The 13,752-nt window shown below is 43.6% G+C and overlaps 1 non-coding gene and 1 pseudogene across 1 annotated transcript; both read right to left on the reverse strand.

Moving 5' to 3' along the window:
* Positions 1-1,388: 1,388 nt before the first annotated feature.
* Positions 1,389-12,909, reverse strand: LOC123044751 (protein FAR1-RELATED SEQUENCE 6-like; annotated as a pseudogene).
* LOC123047773 (small nucleolar RNA R71) lies at positions 5,930-6,033 on the reverse strand. The gene has a single exon (XR_006423137.1). It is a non-coding gene; the product is annotated as a small nucleolar RNA R71 (small nucleolar RNA).
* Positions 12,910-13,752: the final 843 nt, after the last annotated feature.

Genomic DNA, 13,752 nt, shown 5'->3' on the forward strand with positions numbered 1-13,752 from the left:
CACCCGTGCCACCTCCGCGTCATGCTCATCTTTATTCGCGGGAATAACTGTTGCGGTTAACAGGGTCGTAAGCTTGTCCATGAGATCTATCAGCACCTGAGCCGGCGGGCGCACAGGGCCGCCTGCCTCGGCTGCTCCTGTCTCGGACATTATTGCTGCAGCAGCTGTGGAGTTTGAGCCGGGCTGAGTCCCAGCCAGGAAGACTCCTGCTCATGTTGGCGGCTCACAGGGGTCCGGAATACTGGTGCCATCGGAACAGCCCCCGAGCACGCCATCTTGCACTTGGTACAACGAATCTGTTGAACCGGCGGACGAGTCACCGTCCGTGAGGACGGCCGTCTCACCACCATCTTCAGATCCTTCAAAAAGTTCCTCTCCATGGATGCAGCCCACGAAAGCACGCTTCATGACGGGTTGAATTCGGGTCTTCCTTGCATGTTGAGCCGTCTCGACGAGGCCCGTGCAGCTGTCCGGCTCAGGGCCCAGCTCACCAATCCGGCCGATGAAGACGTGGATTCCGTCGAAGGGGACCCGGTACCCGTACTCAATTGAGCCGGCGTCGGGGCCCCAGCCTTCGTCGTCGATGTAGATCTTGCCGCGACGACTCTTGGTCATCTGGCCCACTACGTATCCCTTGAGCCCTTTGAAGTTGCCCTTCAAGAACTCAAATCCACCGTGCGCTGGCCCCACGGTGGGCGCCAACTGTCATGGAATTGTCACGTCTGATGTCCTCGTGAAAGGACTTAGTTGTGGAGCCATCGCAACTAGGAAACTTGAAGGGGTTAATTGGGACAAGGGACATGAGAGGGTTATACTAGTTCGGCCCCTTACGGTGAAGGTAAGGCCTACGTCTAGTTGGGTTGATATTGATGTTTCGATGATCAGGGAGCAACATACGCTATGCCCGGCTCTCGATGAGTTGTTTCTTGCCCTAAACCGCCAGCAGGTCATCCCCTTATATACACGGGTTGACGCCATGTGGCTTACAGAGTCCCGACCGGCTTATAAACAGTGTCCGGCTCGGTGACTAGTTAAATCTACCTTACGATACAAGTCATGCCATTGTGGCGGTTTGCTACAACGGGCCTTAAGTCGCCTGTGGGCCTTAAGCCCTTTATTGAACCGCCATCTTCATGCTTGGTCTTGGGCTTCTTTCTGGTGAGTCTTCTTTGCGTAACACGGCCCCTCCTGGGCGGCTTAGACAAATAGTTATATCCCCAACAGCCATGTTTGAGAAAAAAAATCACCTTTGTTCAGACGGCCACCGACTTCCTAGTAGCAGAGCAAACAAGGTCGGATCTGAACTATCAACACTTACTCTACCCATCATGTGATCATGTTAGAACACAGGCTACTAGAATGAACACATAACTAAGTGTTGCCTCCTTTCACTGAAGCTGAGATCTGCTGCTGCTTTCAGGCCAATGGAAGCTTGGCTCATTGTTGTATTGTGTCAAATCGAAAGATATGGTCTCCACCTAGAAGACAAACAAATTTTAAGAAAAATAAGCATTAGTTTATCAGAATTTACTAAGACCAGTAAGAACAGAGAGGGGAACTCGAAAGGGTATATTTAGGCTTACTTCGTATGGGAAGGTATCTGGTGCACCACTAGATGTTGATGGCCATCCCTCATTTACTTGATCTTGCTGAACCTAATGGGGAAAAACTTCAATGTTAATGATCAAGAACTGTATGAAGAAAAAAATACTAGTCAAATGTGTGGACCTGGTAACAATACATACATTTGCGCTTTCTGTTATGTTGTCAGTTGCAGTGACCATTGTGCATAGGTTGTTCGCAGTGGCATTCCTCCTCTTGGTAAAGGCCCTTTTAGTTTTCTTTTTCAGGGTATCAAGAACTGTTGGTGCGTCAGTTTCTTCTTGCACGAACGTTTTGACTGACCTTGCATGAGATCCCAACCATTGTACTAAGAGAAATGGTAATGCATCATCAGTAAAATCCTCATTCACTGGATTATATGCAAAGTTGGCAGTTGAAACTTGACTATCGACTCTTTGATCTCTTAGTGACTTCTCATAAGAAATCACTTTATCCCTGATCTCCCTCGTGACTGACAAAGCATAATCTTTTGATTCTGAGTTCACAGAACCCAGTTCCACAACTTCTGCAAAGTATTGGTTGCCTAGTTTGTAGAGATCATCATAACCTCCCAATTCCTGAGTACTTAATGAGACGTCTCGGGACATGGAAGAACAAGTTAGTTTACAATCCTTACACCAGCGATGAATGATGTATTTTGATGGAATCATCGGTACAAGCTCCTGCCTTAGTAGAGTGAGAGCATGTCTGCACAATATACCTTTAAATTGAAACAAGCGGCAGAAACACCATATATCATCTTTAGCATTGTCATAAGCAACTTTGTAGTCCACCTTTGTTTGATTTACATGCTTTGATACTATGTATGTAACTACTGAATCACTCCGATCAAGTATCATGCAGTGAAATGAATGCCCTAATTCATTTCAAGAAAGTTTGAAATATCTCCATTGTGTACACCTTTCCTGCTTGCTCCTCCATAGGCAATCCAATCATCATTGTGGCCTCATCTAAGACGATTGCAAATCCTCATGGGTTTCCTTTTCTAACTTAGTTCTAACAACTGCCTCATACTGCTTAACAACCATTTGCACAAACATACCAGACATTAACCACCCATCAAAATAGTCAGTTGCACCGTCACTTCTGTCTATGATGGAAATTCCCGCCCAAAAAAAATCCTTCACATAAGCAGGAGCCCACTGTGCCCTGACCTCGTATAATTTGGACAGCCATCCATTTCCCTCCAACTGAAATTGATGCGTCATTTCTTGCCACTCTTTGTTAAAATCAAGCATAGTAACTGAGTCATAGGCTAATGTGCTGAAAGCAGAAATCATTTCATCGTTCTTTCCCATTCCGGCCAACTTCTCAGGAAGCTCATTTAAAATGTGCCAAAGGCAAAAGCGGTGTCGTGAATTGGGGAAAACCTTTTTAACAGCTATCGCAACATCATGATAATAGTTGGTAATTATTGAAGGTGGTGATGAGGCATTCATGCATCTTAACCATGTATCAAAAATCCACACGTAAGCTCCAAGAAATCTACCAGCAAGCAAAGCAAACCACGGCCTAGTAACAGTGGTTGAGCGTGGTGGTTAGTGCCCACAAATGACACAAACTGTATATCATATTGATCACTGAAGTTTGTGACATTAATAGCAACCACATCACCAAAGTAATTGTAAGAACTACATGATTTGGCATCAGCCCAGAAGACATTCCACCTTCTCATTCATGTCTAAACTGTGAAAGAAACATGGGTTTTGATCTTGCATGTCATTGAAAAAACTCACTAATGCCTCCAAATCTCCTTCAAAAAGCTTTAGTTTCCTATTTCCATCTATCTTGGTCTTGATTTCAATCTGGGCAGATGAAGGTATGCCACTATCTCCAAAACTACTACAATGTCCAACAACTAAGCTACTTTGTGGCGCCTCAGACGGAAGAGGTGGATTTAGAGAGGAAGGGATGTTCTCTAAATGCTTCTTATATTTAGTCGAGCTGGGATCCAGTGGATGGTTATGCTCCAACTCAAGAACAATAACTTCCCAGCGATTCTGAAAATGGGTGTCCTTGACAATGATCTTAGCCTTGCAGCCAGTCTTTGTGCCTCGCTTTCTTGCAGGCCTTTTCACACCAGATCTCAGCCTAGATTGCCCTCCTTTAGAGCATATGAAGGTAGAGCGATAATGATAAGCACATTTCAAATACATAATTTTGGCACATATATACACCATTTGTTGATATATGTTCATCCATTCTTACTATGAACTCTGATATATTTGGATGAAAATCATATAAAAGACCATTTACTTGTCATTTGTTTCTTTTGCAGAAAAGTGCGCAAAGGCACTATAAACTTCCAAGATCTAGACTAGGTGGCTAAGAAAATTAGTCAAGTAAAAAGAAGAGAAGGAAGAATGGACTTGTGTGTGATGATAAGAAGTATCCAGAGGGGCTAGCTAAAGAGGAGAGGGATCTACTTGAGCCAAAAGAAGAGAAGAGAAGGGCCAAAGTGCAATATGGGCAAATCTGATCGAGAGGGGTCAAAATCCCTAGGTGGCCTTCGATCCCCGGAGGCCTGGCATCTCATCTCTCTCCCCCGATCCCTTTCTTCTCCACCTCCGGCCGCCGCCGCGGCCAGGCCGGCGTGGCGTCGCGCCACCGCGCCATCACCAGCACCACCGCGCCACCCAGCCATCCACCGCCAGGATCCACCACTCACCACCATCTCCAGCCACCGCCGCATCTTGCACGCCCGATCAGACAAGGGCGGCGCGGGCGTCTGGTCATCCGCATGAACGCCCCCGCGCTGCTGCTCTTTCTCTCTTCCTCCCCTGCTGCTGCTCCTCCACCTTTCTTCCTCTCTTAACCTTGCTGCTGCTCTTCTACTTCTTCTTCCCGCATCCCTGCTGTCCTGCTCCTTCTCTGAACCTGCTGCTGCTATTGCGCTTTGCCACTCCCCACGTCTCTACTGCTGCATCTCTGCTCCTCCTCCTCTTAAAACTGCTGCTGCTCTTCTTTCCCACGTTCCTGCTCTGCACTCTGCTTCTCACCTTCGTTGTTGTTGTCTCTCTTCTGAACCTCTGCTACTGTTCAGCTCTGAACCTCTGCATCTGTGTTGAATGTGCTTTCGGTGTTTTTGAGATGTGTAAAACTGTTCAATATTCAGCTTACAGTTTGTGAAACTTTTGTGATTCAGTGGTGTCTCTATGTTATACATATAGCCCGTGTACTGCTTGCTGCAGAAAATTTCAGTTTGTAAGTTCCTGTGATAGCTCTAGTACATGTGATTTTTATGTTGTCTCAAGTACATGTTATATATATATATATATATATATATACATATGTGTGTGTCTGCGATGTGATACATTTATGTTCTGTCCTACAACCTTGTTTCTTCCCCTGTTAATTGTTATATATATATATATATATATATATATATATATATATATATATATATATATATTCATGTCTTTTTAATTCCTTTGTTTGATGTTTGCTTGTTTTAGCATTTTCTTTCTCAAGCATAACAAAAATATCAAAAAGACAGAGTAAAGATAATCTTCATCTCCCTTTGCTTCTTTGTTATTTTCTTTGTTGTTGATCCTTGTTAGTGTTAGGTTTATTTTCTGTTTTCATCATTAAATTGGGTCACCTAGATTTAGCCGAACGTAGTCGTCGTCGCCTAGTCCCGTTGGAGAACACGACATACGTAGTTTGGGGCATAAAAATCCCGCTATATTACATTAGATTATTTTGGCGTCGTTGCTGGGGACTAGCGTCGAGCGATTGTGTTAGGTTATAGGCTAGATTTACTTTAGTTCCTTGTTCAATTCGTCGTGTATTTCATCTTCAGTGTTTTTCCTCTACTTTCCCCCATTGTTGCTTCGGCTTATTAGGATACTAACCTTCTGACTAGTGTTTACTGTTTATGAGTGTGTGTAGGGAATCATAAATCATTGCTGGTTGTTCTATAGTTACACTTGGTTAAGATATGGCATTGCTTTGTGATCTTTGGATGCAAAGTAGTCAATGTTATATCACAGGACCGGTTTCGCCAACTATTGAGGCAGAGAATTTTGACATGAAGCCTGGTCTTATTGCTTTGGTTAAACAACAACAGTTTGGAGGACTGCCCACTGAGGATCCCTATGAGCACTTATACCGAGTCATGGAGTATTAAGGTACAGTCAAGTACCATGGAGTTCCTCAAGATGGTATCAAGTGCAAGCTGTTCTCATTCTCTCTCCGGGATGATGCTCGTGCTTGGTATCGATCCTTGCCATCAAGATCATTCAGTTGGAACGAGATATCACAAGCTTTCTTGGATAAATATTTCCCATTACACAAGCAGTCCGCAATTCGAGATGAGATCCTCAGCTTCGTTCAGCGTGAAGGCGAGAGCTTGTATGATGCTTGGGAGAGATACAAGGCTTTATTCAGGAGATGTCCTAACCACGGGCTCGAGAGATGGTTAGAGCTGAAGATATTCTATAGAGGATTGACTTGGGACACTCGAGCTTACGTCGATATGGCAGCGGGCGGAGCTATTACAAACAAGACACTTGATGATGCTTTTCTGCTGATTGAGAGCATAGCTTTCCACCAACTTCAGTGGTACAATGATAAGCCCACCTCTGATTCATTGGTTTGCTTGCAACAAATCACTACACCTCAGCCGCCAATTCTTACACAAAATCCTGAACCTCTATCTCAGTGTCACAAGATTGAGCTTGCATGGATTATCTTTGACGATGATGACACCATTCTAGTTGACACACGCGCTACAGATCACATGGATACTAGTGTTGGAGATTCAGTTTTGCATTGTGATGATTCTTCCATGGATGAGCCGGAGCTGCAGTTAGTTGCTTTTGATATTGAGGAGTCACCTTTAGTTCATATTGAGCATGTGCTGGTAGAGCCAGATATGGAGAAGTTCTCCTTTGATGATGTCAGCTGCATTGATTCCTCAACACTTGAGCCTGAGATGGAGAGCTTCATGGTTGATTATGATGAGGTGGATTCAGATGTCAAGGAGCCAAGCTCTACTATTTCACTTGTTGACATGAGTCCAGTGGAAATTTCTACAAGCACACCTCACTTGGTATCTTCAATTGAGGTAGTCCTGAAGGTTCTTCCCAAGTATCTCAGGTATGATATCAGCTTTCTCGACAAGATATGCCATATCATGGATACTGCCTATGCACCATGTGACTTGTTGTTGATACATGTTCCTGACTTGCTCAATAGATATACTTATATGATAGGGTACTCTATCGATGACTTAGAGGGCATTCTCTCTGTCACTTGTATTGGCTTGGTTGTTGAGTGTTCCTTCAGGTTGATGCTTGTGTACCATTTACTGCGAGTTGACCGAGTTCGAGATGACATTCCCTGGGATCCTGGTGGATTCACGACATGGTGATGAGGAGAAGCAATGGGGCACACACGAAGAAGAGTGAAGCTGGAGCATCCATAAGGAAGGAAAGGAGAAGAGCTGCAGTTGGTGAGGTGATCAAGCGAGTGCTACTTCATTAAGCCCGGTGAGCTGTTTCATGACCCATTCTGAATATCATAAATACATGCTAAATTCAATTGCTAGTTGGGTTGCTTGAGCCAGTTATTACTTGTTGTCAAGCTGAATCTCACCTTTGGCATTGTGCTTGATGTGAATTTGTGAACTTGATTTTTGAATGCCTTGTAAACTAGTGATCTACACCATGCATGCTTTGCTAAAATTCATGAGAACTACTAGTTTTGAGTGCTCAAATCCCTAGTACACTAGAAAACTTCGTCATTTTGTGCATTTACTACGATACACCTAGATCACCACGTTTAGATGTTGAATTTGTGCCAAGTGTCTTCCCATTGAGAGCAATCACCTAACCACTATGGATTAGCATGCTATGTTCCCTGGATCGGTAGCATGTGAACCAGACATGGAGAAGTGATGATTCCTGTTTTTGTTCTTATGCGTTGTTCATTTAAGATAAGTAATAATGAATAAATAAGTCTGGCTACCTACAGTAGCATGTCATGTTCCCGGGATCGGTGGCATGTGAAATCGGGTTAGCTTGGGCAGTAATTAATAATAATAGAAATGTAATTGTCGAACCAGGTGTATACCATGTTCTCGGGATCGGTGGTATGTTCCTTTGGGGAGACAAACTAAAAAAACTAATAATTGGTCAAGCCAGGTGTATACCATGTTCTCGGGATCGGTGGTATGTTCCTTTAGTGAGATCAATAAAATATTACCATTACTTCCTTCAAATTCAATAAGTGCTTCTACCATAATGTTATGTTCCGGGTAATAAGTTTTTTTTTGGGATCATGCTCTCTTTAGGAACCCTTTGGCACAATCAGCATTTGAACTTGCTAATCTTCGTTTATCATTGCAAAAGTTTAAAATGGTCGAGTTTACTAGTGTCCTATTGATATGTAGCACTCTTAACCATTAATTTTCACTAGCCAAGTCCAAAGCATGCACTGTTTAGAGATCTACTTCACTTGACATTCTCTAGTCAGTTCACTGTTCATGTTCTTGCTTTTGTCATATGCCTTTGCTTGAGGACAAGCAAAGATTTAAGTGTGGGGGAACTTGATAAGCACATTTCATATACATAATTTTGGCACATATATACACCATTTGTTGATATATGTTCATCCATTCTTACTATGAACTCTGATATATTTGGATGAAAATCATATAAAAGACCATTTACTCGTCATTTGTTTCTTTTGCAGAAAAGTGCACAAAGGCACTATAAACTTCCAAGATCTGGACTAGGTGGCTAAGAAAATTAGTCAAGTGAAAAGAAGAGAAGGAAGAATGGACTTGTGTGTGATGATAAGAAGTATCCAGAGGGGCTAGCTAAAGAGGAGAGGGATCTACTTGAGTCAAAAGAAGAGAAGAGAAGGGCCAAAGTGCAATATGGGCAAATCTGATCGAGAGGTGATGGAGCAAGAACTAGCGAGATGCTAATTCGCGCGTGTAGATGACCCGATCTTTCACGGTATTTGCAAGACAATAATGAACGACAGCAGCAACAGTAGCAGAAAAACGAACAAACGTAGAAGGAGAATCTTCGGATCAAACGAGATGTAAGAAGCCAAAGAAAAATACTTGCACCAGAACTAATACAAGATCAGGCGCATGTACAGCAGCATCGAATCCCTAGGATTCGCAGAAACTCATCTTGGTGCCTCCCGATGTAGGCGTTTTCTGGTATTTTCTTATTCAACTAAACTTCGGCCAAATAAACTCCCCAATAATCTGAACATACAATATTAGAAGCTGATGATGGCGCAGAACCTAGCAACCCTCTGCCATTTTTCCTTGCTATTGACCTCATGTCTGGGTTAAGCTTGAGACAGGGTTGGATCCTTGACGTGATCTGGTTCGATACATCTCTGACATTTTGTATAGAACTCACGAGTAGTGTATCAACGGTCTCATCATCCCCTCCCTCTTGAACTGAAACCGTCCTCGGTTTCGAGGTAGTCTTTGTAACAGCTTTGTCTAATAAAACACAACCATCCACCTTAATTGTGTCGGCAAACATTGGTCGGAACACACGTCTCTTCCCAGCATCCCAAAATGAATATGTGTTGGTCCGACCTTCATGTGTAGTATTATGATCGTACTGCCAAGGTCTTCCGAGTAACAAGTGACATGCATCCATTGGCATGACATCACAGATAACCACATCACTATAATCGCCAACAGAAAAATTAACACGGACCTTATGAGTAACCTTCAGCTTCCCTGTATGATACATCCACTCAACACGGTGTGGCTGAGGGTGCTTCCATGTAGGTAAGCCCAAAGCTTCCACCAATCCCTTGCTGACCGCGTTGGTGTAGCTTCCTCCATCTATAATCAACTTATAATTGGTGTTATTGACCTTGCACTGAGTCTGAAAAATATTCCAACGTTGCCCCTTATTCTCAATACGATCCTCTTGCACTCGTTGCACCATTAGTGAAGGATATGACTCAGCAGCTTCAAAACTCGCAACCACATTTTCAGCATCCTTAGATTTTTCACTAGAAGTGTCAAAAACTGCCTCTTCATCACTAGCAGATGCATAGCCATCTCTCGTGAGCAACACTCTTTTCTCATTAGGACATTCACGCTTCATATGTCCCCTTCCTCCACACTTGAAACACTCTATGTCACTGGTGCGTCCGGTCGACTGTGCACTAGAATCAACCATCGACAGTCCTGATTTTGAAGCATCCTTCTGCACGGAACCATGAGAGCGATTTGATGATATCGCCCTGGAGCTAGGACCGACATCCTCACTCCTATACTGTGAGCGTCGCCATGCGTTCAAAGTGCTACCGGGAACTGTGTTGACTTGGCGCCGCTTAATCTATTGTTCCGCACGCACAGCTTGGTGCACAAGATCTTGTATGTTGTAGTAGACCACCATCTCAACACGATCCTGCACCTCGATATTTAGCCCGTTAAAGAAACGTGCCATGGTGGCCTCCGGATCCTCTGTTGTCCCTATACGTATCATAAGCAATTCCATCTCCTTGTAATATTCATCAACACTCATATTACCTTGAGAGAGCCGCTGCAACTTGTTGTACATATCTCTCTTATAGTGCTCAGGAACAAAACGTCGCCTCATGAATTCTTTCATACCTCGCCAAGTCGTCGGGCGATGTCTTGAACGACAAATTTGATTCCACCAAATTAGCGCGTAACCGGTGAACTCAATTCCAGCAAGTTGAACTTTCTTCTCCTCGCTATAATGATGGGCATCAAAAATTTGACCAACACGCATCTCCCATTCCAAATAGCCTTCTGGTTCGCACTTGCCGGAGAACGAAGATATTGAAATTTTTATGCGCCCAATTCCATCGTCCAAAGGCACACGCACAGCTTGACCAACTCGGTCATGCACTCCACCACGAACGGATGTTTCAGAACGAGGCTCATAGTGTCGTGGTCGTGGAGCGTACCCCGCTGCCTGGTCAACGTCGTCATCAAGACCATCATCTCCAACATGAGGTGCCGCCAAACGGCGATCATGCACGCCGGCATGTCCGTCGTGAGCCGGTGGTGCATAACGCAATGGAGCAGCCGGAGCAGTCTGTGGTGGTGCAGAATTCGTTGCCGGCATATTGATGATGTCTGCCAAACCATCGAACCGAGTGATTAGGACATCTATCCTTTTGCTGAGCGCATCATGACATTGCTTGATGTAGTTGCATGTGTGGTCAAAACCATCCCGGATATTTTGAGGAATATCATCCGCGTACACTGGACGTATAATTTCCTGAGAATCAGCGGCAACCTCGTCTTCCTTGTTGACCGAGGTCGACATCTTGATCAACACAATACCGTGAACAACCTTAGCTCTGAATACCACTTGATGGAGCAAGAACTAGCGAGATGCTAATTCGCGCGTGTAGATGACCCGATTTTTCACGGTATTTGCAAGACAATAATGAACGACAGCAGCAACAGTAGCAGAAAAACGAACAAACGTAGAAGGAGAATCTTCGGATCAAACGAGATGTAAGAAGCCAAAGAAAAATACTTGCACCAGAACTAATACAAGATCAGGCGCATGTACAGCAGCATCGAATCCCTAGGATTCGCAGAAACTCATCTTGGTGCCTCCCGATGTAGGCGTTTTCTGGTATTTTCTTATTCAACTAAACTTCGGCCAAATAAACTCCCCAATAATCTGAACATACAATATTAGAAGCTGATGATGGCGCAGAACCTAGCAACCCTCTGCCATTTTTCCTTGCTATTGACCTCATGTCTGGGTTAAGCTTGAGACAGGGTTGGATCCTTGACGTGATCTGGTTCGATACATCTGTGACATTTTGTATAGAACTCACGAGTAGTGTATCAACGGTCTCATCAAGAGGGGTCAAAATCCCTAGGTGGCCTTCGATCCCCGGAGGCCTGGCATCTCATCTCTCTCCCCCGATCCCTTTCTTCTCCACCTCCGGCCACCGCCGCGGCCAGGCCGGCGTGGCGTCGCGCCACCGCGCCATCACCAGCACCACCGCGCCACCCAGCCATCCACCACCAGGATCCACCACTCACCACCATCTCCAGCCACCGCCGCATCTTGCGCGCCCGATCAGACAAGGGCAGCGCGGGTGTCTGGTCATCCGCGTGAACGCCCCCGCGCTGCTGCTCTTTCTCTCTTCCTCCCCTGCTGCTGCTCCTCCATCTTTCTTCCTCTCTTAACCTTGCTGCTGCTCTTCTAGTTCTTCTTCCCGCATCCCCGCTGTCCTGCTCCTTCTCTGAACCTGCTGCTGCTATTGTGCTTTGCCACTCCCCACGTCTCTACTGCTGCATCTCTGGTCCTCCTCCTCTTAAAACTGTTGTTGCTCTTCTTTCCCACGTTCCTGCTCTGCACTCTGCTTCTCACCTCCGTTGCTGCTGTCTCTCTTCTGAACCTCTGCTACTGTTCAGCTCTGAACCTCTGCATCTGTGTTGAATGTGCTTTCGGTGTTTTTGAGATGTGTAAAACTGTTCAATATTCAGCTTACAGTTTGTGAAACTTTTGTGATTCAGTGGTGTCTCTATGTTATACATATAGCCTGTGTACTGCTTGCTGCAGAAAATTTCAGTTTGTAAGTTCCTGTGATAGCTCCAGTACATATGATTTTTATGTTGTCTCAAGTACCTGTTATATATATACATATGTGTGTGTCTGCGATGTGATACATTTATGTTCTGTCCTACAACCTTGTTTCTTCCCCCTGTTAATTGTTATATATATATATATATATATATATATATATATATATATATATGTTCATGTCTTTTTAATTCCTTTGTTTGATGTTTGCTTGTTTTAGCATTTTCTTTCTCAAGCATAACAAAAATATCAAAAAGACAGAGTAAAGATAATCTTCATCTCCCTTTGCTTCTTTGTTATTTTCTTTGTTGTTGATCCTTGTTAGTGTTAGGTTTATTTTCTGTTTTCATCATTGAATTGGGTCACCTAGATTTAGCCGAACGTAGTCGTCGCCGCCTAGTCCCTGTGGAGAACACGACATCCGTAGTTTGGGGCATAAAAACCCCGCTATATTACATTAGATCAGATAGCACAAACCATCAAAGGTGTTGTTAGATCTCCTTGTGATACCAAAACCAGAGCGGCATTCATATGCGACATAGAACTGAAAGGCGTCTCCCTCCGAGTCGAATACCATCCCTACTTTAGGTATCCACTCTGGATCCATATCAACCGGCTTAAAGACATCGCCCTTAGCAAGGTTTTTCTCCTTGTCGCCATCTTCTTGCACATCTCCTTCATTGGATGATTCAGTGCTATAGACTTCCTCTTCCATTGGTCCCAAAAAATATATTCGGCCTGAAAGAAGATGAGCAATATCATAAACCGTGTATAGATACAGTTGACAGAAGCATGCTAAGCATTTCTACAGCAGTTTTGGTTCATAAATAATTTTACAACTTTCTTGAATAATTATTAGTATGGTGTACTTCTATTTCTATGTAGTACAGCTTGTTTGGCACCCAGACTTTCATTTCATTTGGTGGAAATGAAATGAAATCTCATTCCTAGGAGTATTTCATTTAGTGGGATTTGGATTCCAAGTTGAATATTCTTGTTTGGCTACCAGAGGATTTGTGAAATGAATGTCATATGATGTTTGGCTGCTATGTGCATATCTCAACATGTACATTCAACACATTTACAATCTAGAAATGATAATCAACCCCCAAAATATTGTGCATTTTCTCAATGATCAAGATAAAACAGATCGAGACAACATCATCTTCACACATTCACACATTCAAATATGTCAAAGATAATAATCTGAAGTGCAGATAATAATAGTGACAAGATCTATGAAGGACAATTAAAGGCTGAAATTTGCGGTCATTGAAAACCATGATCTTCGAATGTTCATAGCTTGTTAAGCACAATATGGAAGATAAAAGACTACAACTTGCCATTACAGATGCATTAGGGCCATAAAAAATAAATCTTTGCATCCAACAAAGAGGGTTGAACTTGCATGCAGATCTTGGTTGAACTTGTGACTTCTTTGTTGCTCTGCAGATATCATGAAAAGCATGTAAGCAAACCTACTATAGTAGTTAGCAAAGAGAAGCTTCTAAAACACCATCTTAATTTATTAATTGCCACAATTGCAACACAGTCATAT

Source organism: Triticum aestivum, chromosome 2B (assembly GCF_018294505.1).
Source record: "Triticum aestivum cultivar Chinese Spring chromosome 2B, IWGSC CS RefSeq v2.1, whole genome shotgun sequence".
Classification (NCBI taxonomy): Eukaryota; Viridiplantae; Streptophyta; class Magnoliopsida; order Poales; family Poaceae; genus Triticum; species Triticum aestivum.